General features: G+C 42.4%; 1 protein-coding gene and 1 pseudogene across 1 annotated transcript in view; one reads left to right on the top strand and one right to left on the bottom strand.

Annotated features, from left to right (window-relative positions):
• Window positions 1-8,527, bottom strand: part of DCDC2 (doublecortin domain containing 2) — a 156,254-nt gene that overhangs the window by 51,675 nt on the left and 96,052 nt on the right. The window lies entirely within an intron of this gene.
• LOC103089535 (40S ribosomal protein S20 pseudogene) lies at window positions 1,428-1,773 on the top strand (annotated as a pseudogene).

Here is an 8,527-nt window from a genome sequence, read left to right as displayed (position 1 = left end):
CCCAGGCCATGGTGGAGGAATCATGGCTTGAGGCCTTGCCAGCGTGGGTCTCTTTTTGTGAGCTTCTGGCCACTGTCCTGAAGTGAGGGTGTGACTCCAGTCCCCTGAGGGAGGTTCATAGTGGCCACTGCCAGGTTTGGCCATCACAGTCTCCTAAAGTGCTTTGTGGTTCTGTCTCTGTCTTTTAATTTTCCCCGGAAGAATACTGAAAATACCACAGCATTGGGAAGGAGGCATGTGGCAAAAACACAAAGACAGGTTTCCCCTTACTCTTTCTGTATTGGTTTCCAATTGCAGCTGTAACAAATTACCACAAACTTGATGGCTTAAAACTACACAATTTTGTTACCCTACAGTTCTGGAGGTCAGGGTCTGAAATGTGTCTCCCCAGGTTAAAAAATCAAGGTGTTAGCAGGACTGTGTTCCTTTCTGCAGACTCTAGGGGAGAATCCATCTTTTCGCCATTTCCAGCTTCCTGGAGCCACCTGCATTCCTTGGCTCGTGGCCTCCTTCCACCTTCAAAGCCAGCAATGGCCCATCACTGAGTCTTTCTTACGACGTCAGCTCTCTGGTTCTGACTCTTCTGCCTCCCTCTTCCACATTTAAAGGACCCTTTGGAGTCCGCTGGACCCACCAAGGTAAGTGAGGACCATCTCCCTGTTTTAAGGTCAGCTCACTAGCAACCTTAACTCCCCTGTTGCCCTGTAACATAACGTATTCACAGATGCCGGGGATTAGTACGTGGATTTTGGAGGGCCATTATTCTGCTTATCACATTCTCACTAAATCTTTCAGGATGGGAGCACAAAAGGTTTTCCAGACACTTTTAAAGAAAGTCAGCTGGTCAAATAGAAAGGTTGGTTTAGTCTGTGGGAGCAGTCTCTTCAGAACACATTCTAATATGATAAAAAAAAAACAAAACCCGAACACTTATGACCATGTCTTCACACAACTTGTTAAATAAAGGTAAATTGTTAATGTGTCTCAGTTCCACTATTTTACACTCATGCCCTTCAGAACCAAACTACAGAGGGATGAGTCCCTCCGTCCACACTTAGACCTGACTACTCTCAGGATGGGAGAAGAAGTCAGAGGGTCGCAAGCCCAGCGAATGGCCAGCTCCCTCTCCTACCATTTTCCCTTTGAGATGCCTGGGGTTGGGCTGCTGGCGTCCCTGCCCCCCTACCTCCACCCATACCCCCGACCCTGCTTGGATAACGAGCCCTCTCCTACCTGGGCCAGGGCAGGGTTAGCACTTGCTTCCAACCCCTAAGTCCCCCAAACAAACAGCCCTCGTGAGGTTTTCCTGAGGGATTTTACAGTTTGCTGTTGTTGTCGTCGTGTTTGGGGTTTTTTAATCTTTCGTCTCTTTGAGGAAGAGGTGTAGCGGAGTGCAGGTCTGCCTGCACCTGCCCCTCCCTCATTGCATGTCTTTGAAAGATACCGGAAAGACACATGTGGAACCAGAGGTGGCAATTCACCGAATTACAGCAGCAACATAAAATCTTTGGAGAAAGTGTGTGATGATTTGATCAGAGGCGTGAAGGGAAAGAATCTCAAAGTGAAAGGACCAGTTCAGATGCCTAAGAAGACTCTGAGAATCTCTACCCCCAAAAAAAATCCTTGTAGTGAAGGTTCTAAGCCTTGGGGTCATTTTCAGAGGAGGACCCACCAGTGACTCACTGATACACATGGTCCTTCCGAGATTGTTAAGGTGACTTCTATCAGCATTGAGCCCCGGTGGAGGCTGAAGTCACTGCTGCAGATGCTTAAATCAAACTTTTGAAAGTTGATTATAAGTTGTTAAAAAAAAAAAGTTTGTAATGCAACACTATTTATTGAGCACCTACTACGTGCCAGGCCTTGTTCTAAGAACTAGGAATTCACATAAGCGGAAATCTAATGGCCTTGTGGAGGCTGGGAGTAGAAGGGACAGTGGAGATTCAATAGACACAATAATCATGAATATTACATCATATAAGTGCTATGGAGTGCTAGAGAGAGGGAGCAATGTTCGAGCCGTAAGGGCGGGCCTCATTTTAAAAATAGCATGTAAACAAAGACTTAAAAAGCATGAGGAATGGATATCTGAGGGGGAATGCCCCAGGGAGAGGGAATGGCTGGGTCAAAGGTCCTGAGGAGGGAAAGAACCCAGAAGTCACCAAGTATTAGGAGGGTACAGATTTTTCACAACAAAAGCTAAAGTTCATTTGAATGCAAAAAGACTAGATCCGATGTTTCAAAAAATTCTCCTCTACAACTGTCTTCAATTTTTTTATCTGAAGACTGTCTATCCTCTTGACCACCGAATAATTTGCCCTTTTCCATTCAATAATGGCAGGGCCCAACCAAGGACCTAAGAGAAACTGGAAGAAGTCATCACTGAGGGGCAAAAATGATACAGAAAAGGGGGGTTTGTGGAAGACTGACCTGTGACTTGTTCTCCAGACGCAGAAATGGAGCCGTGAGGAGGTGTGCGCTCAGGGCACCTCCACCCCCATGACCTCGACAGCATCCCTGCTCTCTGACCTGCTTTACTTCTCTGTTTCCTGGTTCGTCGTCTCTCTCCCTCATGAGAAGGTGAGAATATTCACTGCCCGAGAGCAGGGATGGTGCCTGACACCACTTATCACCAAGGGGACTCTGGGCCAGTCTAGCCCTCAGTAGCAGGATACGTGGGCTGTCCATTCTGAGACCAGGCCAGGAGCCCTGGTTATGGAAGCAGGCCCATGTGAAAGGAAAAGATACCAGGCCGGAAGCTGAATCTTTCTCTGGAAAAATACTGCAATTACTACATGCAAGAAAAGTTTAGTTTGAAAAGAAAAGCTCCTGTTTCCTGGTACACTCCTTTCCAGCCAGCTCAGACCTGGGTCGTGTTGAGGCAGAGAAACGACCCTTCTCCCCACCCCCACCACTCCCACCGAGTGTCAGTACTTGGGGAAACCTTTATCTGAGAAGAGAGACATTCTCCTCACTCAGATGAAAAGTGATTGAGGTGGGGAAGCAAGTAATGGCAGGAGGTATTAAAAAAATCAGAACTGTAATTATTTACGTGATGAAAAGGTTGTGCTGTACAGAGATACCATGCGATGGAAATATTCCCATCACATTAATAATAATAATAAAAAGACCTTTACCTCCCATGACAAGAAGCTGCAAATCTAAATAATTTTATCTTCTCCTCTAAGTATTTCCCAGGGTACAACAGTAGCTCTCAGGCAGAAAGAAATTATTCACTGAGAACATGAAAATACTCCCTTTCAGAAATGACTTCAAGATAATATTTGCTATGTGACTTTGGTAATTTTATACACACACGTATAAGTTTCTTTTACTAAAATGCTCAATTTTGTTGATGGAGCAGTTTAAACTTTATACAGCAATTTCATCTACTGTAACAGGTATAAAAAGATCTATGTCTCTGCCATGTCTAAAACATCAGGATTATCCATAAAGTCAAGCAGTGCATTTAAAAATTTGTTCATATAAAATGCTATAAAATCAAAGCACCACATCTCAATTAACCAGGCATGGAAATATTTTAACTATTGTCATATAGCATAATAAATATTAACTCATTAAGTTTTCAAATACCTAAGCAATGCAAGTTTATACCTGCCCTGTGAACAGAAGGATGTTTTCCCGTTTAAATGAACACACCATTGCCGTTGTATTTCAGAACTTTGTCTTCTGTGCAAGTTCACAAAGTTAACTCTATCAGCATGTTCAGGTACTAAACACACCCACAAATACTAAAGTGTAAGCCAGAAGACCATCAAAATTAATTAGATCGTTATATTTTAGAGCCCCCAAAGGACTCAAGAAAGCAAATGGTTCAACCCTTTCATTTTCCAATTGAGGACAGAATTGTTGGATAATTTGCCCAAGGCATGACTAGACCTATATTTCTCACTTAACACGGGCAATGCTCTTTAATTTACACGAGGCTATATCTGGTTGCTAGACAAAATATTATTGCAGGGGAGAGGGGTGTTAAACATGGGAAATCAATTCATGGTGTTGCTTTAGCAACCATGGAATTCTCTCTATAGCTTAACACAGTGCCTTTTGGAGAGTCAGTAAGTAGTTGCTGAATGTGAATGAATGGATGGAGTTCTTGGAAAAAGTATATTTGCTTCAAAGTATACTTCCTTCTGGCCACGGGAAAACCTGGCAAACTTTCCTTTCTGCGCTTGCCTAGGAGCAGCCTGGGAAACAGCTTTCCCCAGTCTGAAGACATTAGACCACGACTATCCCAGGTAGCACTTGATGGTTTTCCCTATGTTTAATTTATTTTTTTTTTCCTGTTTCTAATGTGTTTTCAAGTGGATGTAAGCTCAGTAGGCACGAGGTTCTTATCTGATTACAGTGGTATCAGACTTCATAAGAAAGTTCTGATAAAACAGCCCCTATTCCAAACATTACATAATTTTTCAATTTAGGTGTACTAATGTGCTCATTTCTAGAATAACCCTAGTAGCCTCACAATTCGCTCAACATAAAATCACAGGAGGTCCTGTTTCCCGGACCTTCACCTGATTCCCTTCCTAAATAATTTATATTTTTTGTAAATTAAGCCTCTGCCCATTCAAATGTGGTGCAGCTGGTTGTTTGCTTTTTGTTTGTTTAAATCGCCACTGTTTCCAAAAATGCCAAACACATCATCGGTGCCATTCTTTTTGATACTGGACTACTTGCTGAATTCACTGTTACCTATTTCATGTGTATGTCTCCTTCTGCCAATGAAATTATAAACTGCTTAGTGTCAAGAGGCACATTTACAATATCACAGGGAATAGCCAATAAATTCGTGTTATTTCACCTCCAGGTTAATTGTTTGAAGCTACTGGAAAGAAAGAACCATGTAAAAAGTGATCTCCAATCAGGCAGTTTAATTAGAAATCTACTCCTTCCAGAACTGTTTGTGTGCATTTAGGAAAGGAGGCAATAATGGAAAGAAGTCCAAAATAAGTTCACTTAGCATGTCATTAATGAGGAAATTTCCTTATTTCTGTTTTACAGAGCTGCTAGTTTGATAAATGAAGAAAGCATCAAACATAGAATATTTGTACTTCAACATAACAGTTAATGGACTCACTAATCCACATATCTTTGTGTATATGATGGTAAAATTTGGGTTGAAAAATAACATGAGTATGTGTATATAAGTGGGTTGATTCATCCATTATTTTACTTAACAAATATTTACTAAGTATCTATTAAAGACCAGATTAAATGCAAATTATGGTCACCCTTCCTTCAGTATCCACAGGGGAATACCTCCAAGACCCCTGTAAATACCAAAATCTGTGGATGCTCACGTCCCTTATATAAAATGACATAGTATTTGCATATAACTTACCCTAGATTACTTACAGTACCTAATACAATGTAAATGCTATGTAAAAAGTTGCCAGTGTGCACAAATTCAAATTTTGCTTTATGGAACTTTCTGGAAAATTTTTTTCACATATTTTCGATCCGCAGTTGGTTGAATACGGGGATGCAGAACTCACAAAGGAGCACACCTAAGCTGAATCTTAAAAACAAGTAAGTTTTGACAAAAAAAAGTTTGGGTGGCAGTATGAATGCGGAGAATTTCAGACAAAGAAGCCAGTAAAAACGAAGAGGGAGCATAGGGCATGGAGGAAATCCCAAGCCATTTAATGTTGTAAGAGCATCAAGCCCAGTTCAGGGGGTATAGGAATACGATGTGAAACAGTCATGAACTTGAAGACCTTCAGCTTTGTCTGTGGGTGACGGGGAGCAACTGGAGGGTTTTAAGCATGTGAACCACACATAGTCAAATTTTGGTCCAGACAGGTGACATTGGAAATGAGGACAGAACAAAACTCAGGGGGAAAGACCAGAAAAAAAGGACACCTGTTAGGAAGTTACTGTTGCCTGTTGAGAGCAAAGGCGAGCCTAAACAACGGCTGTGGTAGAGAGATGAAAATTGGGAAACTGTCCTAATATTTAGCAAGTAAAGTCAGCAGGATGTGGTGAACAGTTGGGACTATGAGGTAAGGGGAAGAAAGAAGCCAAGATTGTACATAAATTTTAGGCACAGATAAATAGTGCTGACATTGATCGAGATAGAAAGTGTTGCGGTGGGAGATGGTTAGTGTAATTTTAGTTGGATACCATGTAGAGAGCACACTGCCAAATATCCAGATTATGGTAAGATGGAAAAGATAACAAGTTAGAAAATCAAGACCCAAAATTAGGTGAACAGGCTGAAATACAGACCAACAAGATTAAATTTAATAGGAAAACATGAAAAATCCTGCATTATAGGATGGGAGGATGTAACTTGACAGCTCTCCGTGTGAGTGTAAATGGAAATTTTAGTAGCACTTAAACCTAATATAACCTGTATTGAGTCTGAAAACTTGGACTCCATTCATAGAAATATGTACATTTTAATCATACATTTTTCAGATTGGGGTGGGTCACAAAATCCTGAGTTCCATAAAAATGTTTCAGCGGCCACCACGGTACATGAGGAGGAAAATCATGAGCAGGTGGGCCTCCCAAACTATCCAGAAAACTCCCTGCAACCAGAAGAGATCTCCGTTTCTGTATTACACAAAGGGGACTTTTTGTAAAATTTCCTCTAACGAAAGGGTTCCACTTCCCAAACCACTGGCTGTGATCCTAGGGTGTAATCAACCCATAGTAAATTCTGCACAAGTCAAACCACATCTTGGATGTTTGTGTTCGGTTCCAGGCATCTCATATTAAGGTGGCCATTGAAACACTCCAAAGTTTGCAGGTAGAATGTAACTGGGATAGGAAGATGAAGCAATCCTTCTCACTGAGGAGTGGCTGAAAGAATTTGGGACATTTTAGCTGGAGAAAGACTGAAATGAACATCAGCACCTGTCTCCAAATTTCTAAAGGGCTACCAACTGGAAGAGTCATATTCTCCATGCCGTCCTTCTGATGGCTTCGCCGGGAGCAGTAGATTATGGGCCAACACAGAAAAGGATTTACATTTAGAGTAAGAGAAACGGTTGCCCTGTGAGGACAAGAGCTCCCTGAATATATGCAGGCAATTCTATCGGCTGGAGGAACCATTATTAGCTTTAACAGCTATTGTCTTGCAATTCTAGAATAAAAGACATGTGTAATCCAACTGTATTTTTATTCGATGCCTCAACTCTGCAGTAGACTGCTATACTTCCCATTTTCATTCATTCTGCCAGTACCAAGCATTCACTGGAAACATGAATATTTTCAAACATGAATTAGATGTGATCCCGGCCCACAAGTAGCTCACAGTCCAGTGCAAGAGGCGGATTTGTCAAGAAGTTATTGCAGGTGCATGTGGTAAGCACAGCTGCGGTAAGGAAAAGCTACGAAACCTGCCTGGAGAAGGAGTAACATGAACGGCATTCCCTTCACGTCAAACGAAAGGACAGGATACTAGCCTCCTGCTAGACTCAAGTCCCTTTTAGAAACACATTTCTCCCCAGCACCACTATCTTATTTTCAATAACCGGTGGACCACCTCATGCAAAGTCTTTTCTCACTTTATTTGGTAAGTCTGCTTCACCCAAGTATTGTAGGCACCAATTGGGATGACTGCCTGGTTCACAGGCAACTCTTTTTCCGTCTTGTAACAGCACTACTCTTCCAAACAGTGAGGTGGTCATGTGACCCAGCTCATCATAAATCATTATTCCCCGGCCCTGATAGGCCCCAGGGGTGGACACATGCTTGTAACCTGGGCCAATCAGAATCCTTCCCTGTGATTTTTTTTTCCCCCCAAACTGAATTTGAAAGTTCTCTTTACTCTCATGTTCCTGGGCTAAAAGGATATAATCCAGGAGCTGTCTACAGCCACATTCCCCTCACAGGAGGAAAGTCTCTGGGCAACAAGGGAGAATGAAGCCAAGGGGCTAGAAGAATCAGAGCTGAAAGACACAGAGAGAATATTGTGGATTTCTGTGTTTCTGGTTCCAGGTTCTGAGGTCCCTGGCTTTGCCCTGGACTTTAAAATTCTTTTTTCAATTCTGCAAAATATCTATTTCAGTATTCAAAGTCACTTTCAACAAAAAAATACATGTAAAGAGATTATTCTATAAAACAAAACGTAGGAAATAACACACCAACCCAAATGGGTGTGAGATGCACAAAAATAGAAACAATATGTATTTCCATTTTTCAACTAAGAATATTTCTGAGCACTAACAATGTGGCAGGTGATGTGTAGGTGCTGGAGACAGAGAAAACAGATATGCAAACCAGTCGGTACAGGTATGGACAATGTAAGTGCATATAGATTTGGGTGTAGCTGTAATGTAATAGTTAAAATATGCATAAAGGGGCTTCCCTGGTGGCGCAGTGGTTGAGAATCCACCTGCCAATGCAGCGGACACAGGCTCGTGCCCTGGTCCGGGAAGATCCCACGTGCCGCGGAGCGGCTGGGCCCATGAGCCATGGCCACTGAGCCTGCGCGTCAGGAGCCCGTGCTCTGCAACGGGAGAGGCCACAACAGTGAGAGGCCCGCGTACTGCAAAAA

The sequence above is a fragment of the Lipotes vexillifer genome, unplaced genomic scaffold (genome assembly GCF_000442215.2).
Source record: "Lipotes vexillifer unplaced genomic scaffold, Lipotes_vexillifer_v1.1 scaffold421, whole genome shotgun sequence".
Classification (NCBI taxonomy): domain Eukaryota; kingdom Metazoa; phylum Chordata; class Mammalia; order Artiodactyla; family Lipotidae; genus Lipotes; species Lipotes vexillifer.
This window is presented reverse-complemented; position numbering and strand designations above follow the sequence as displayed.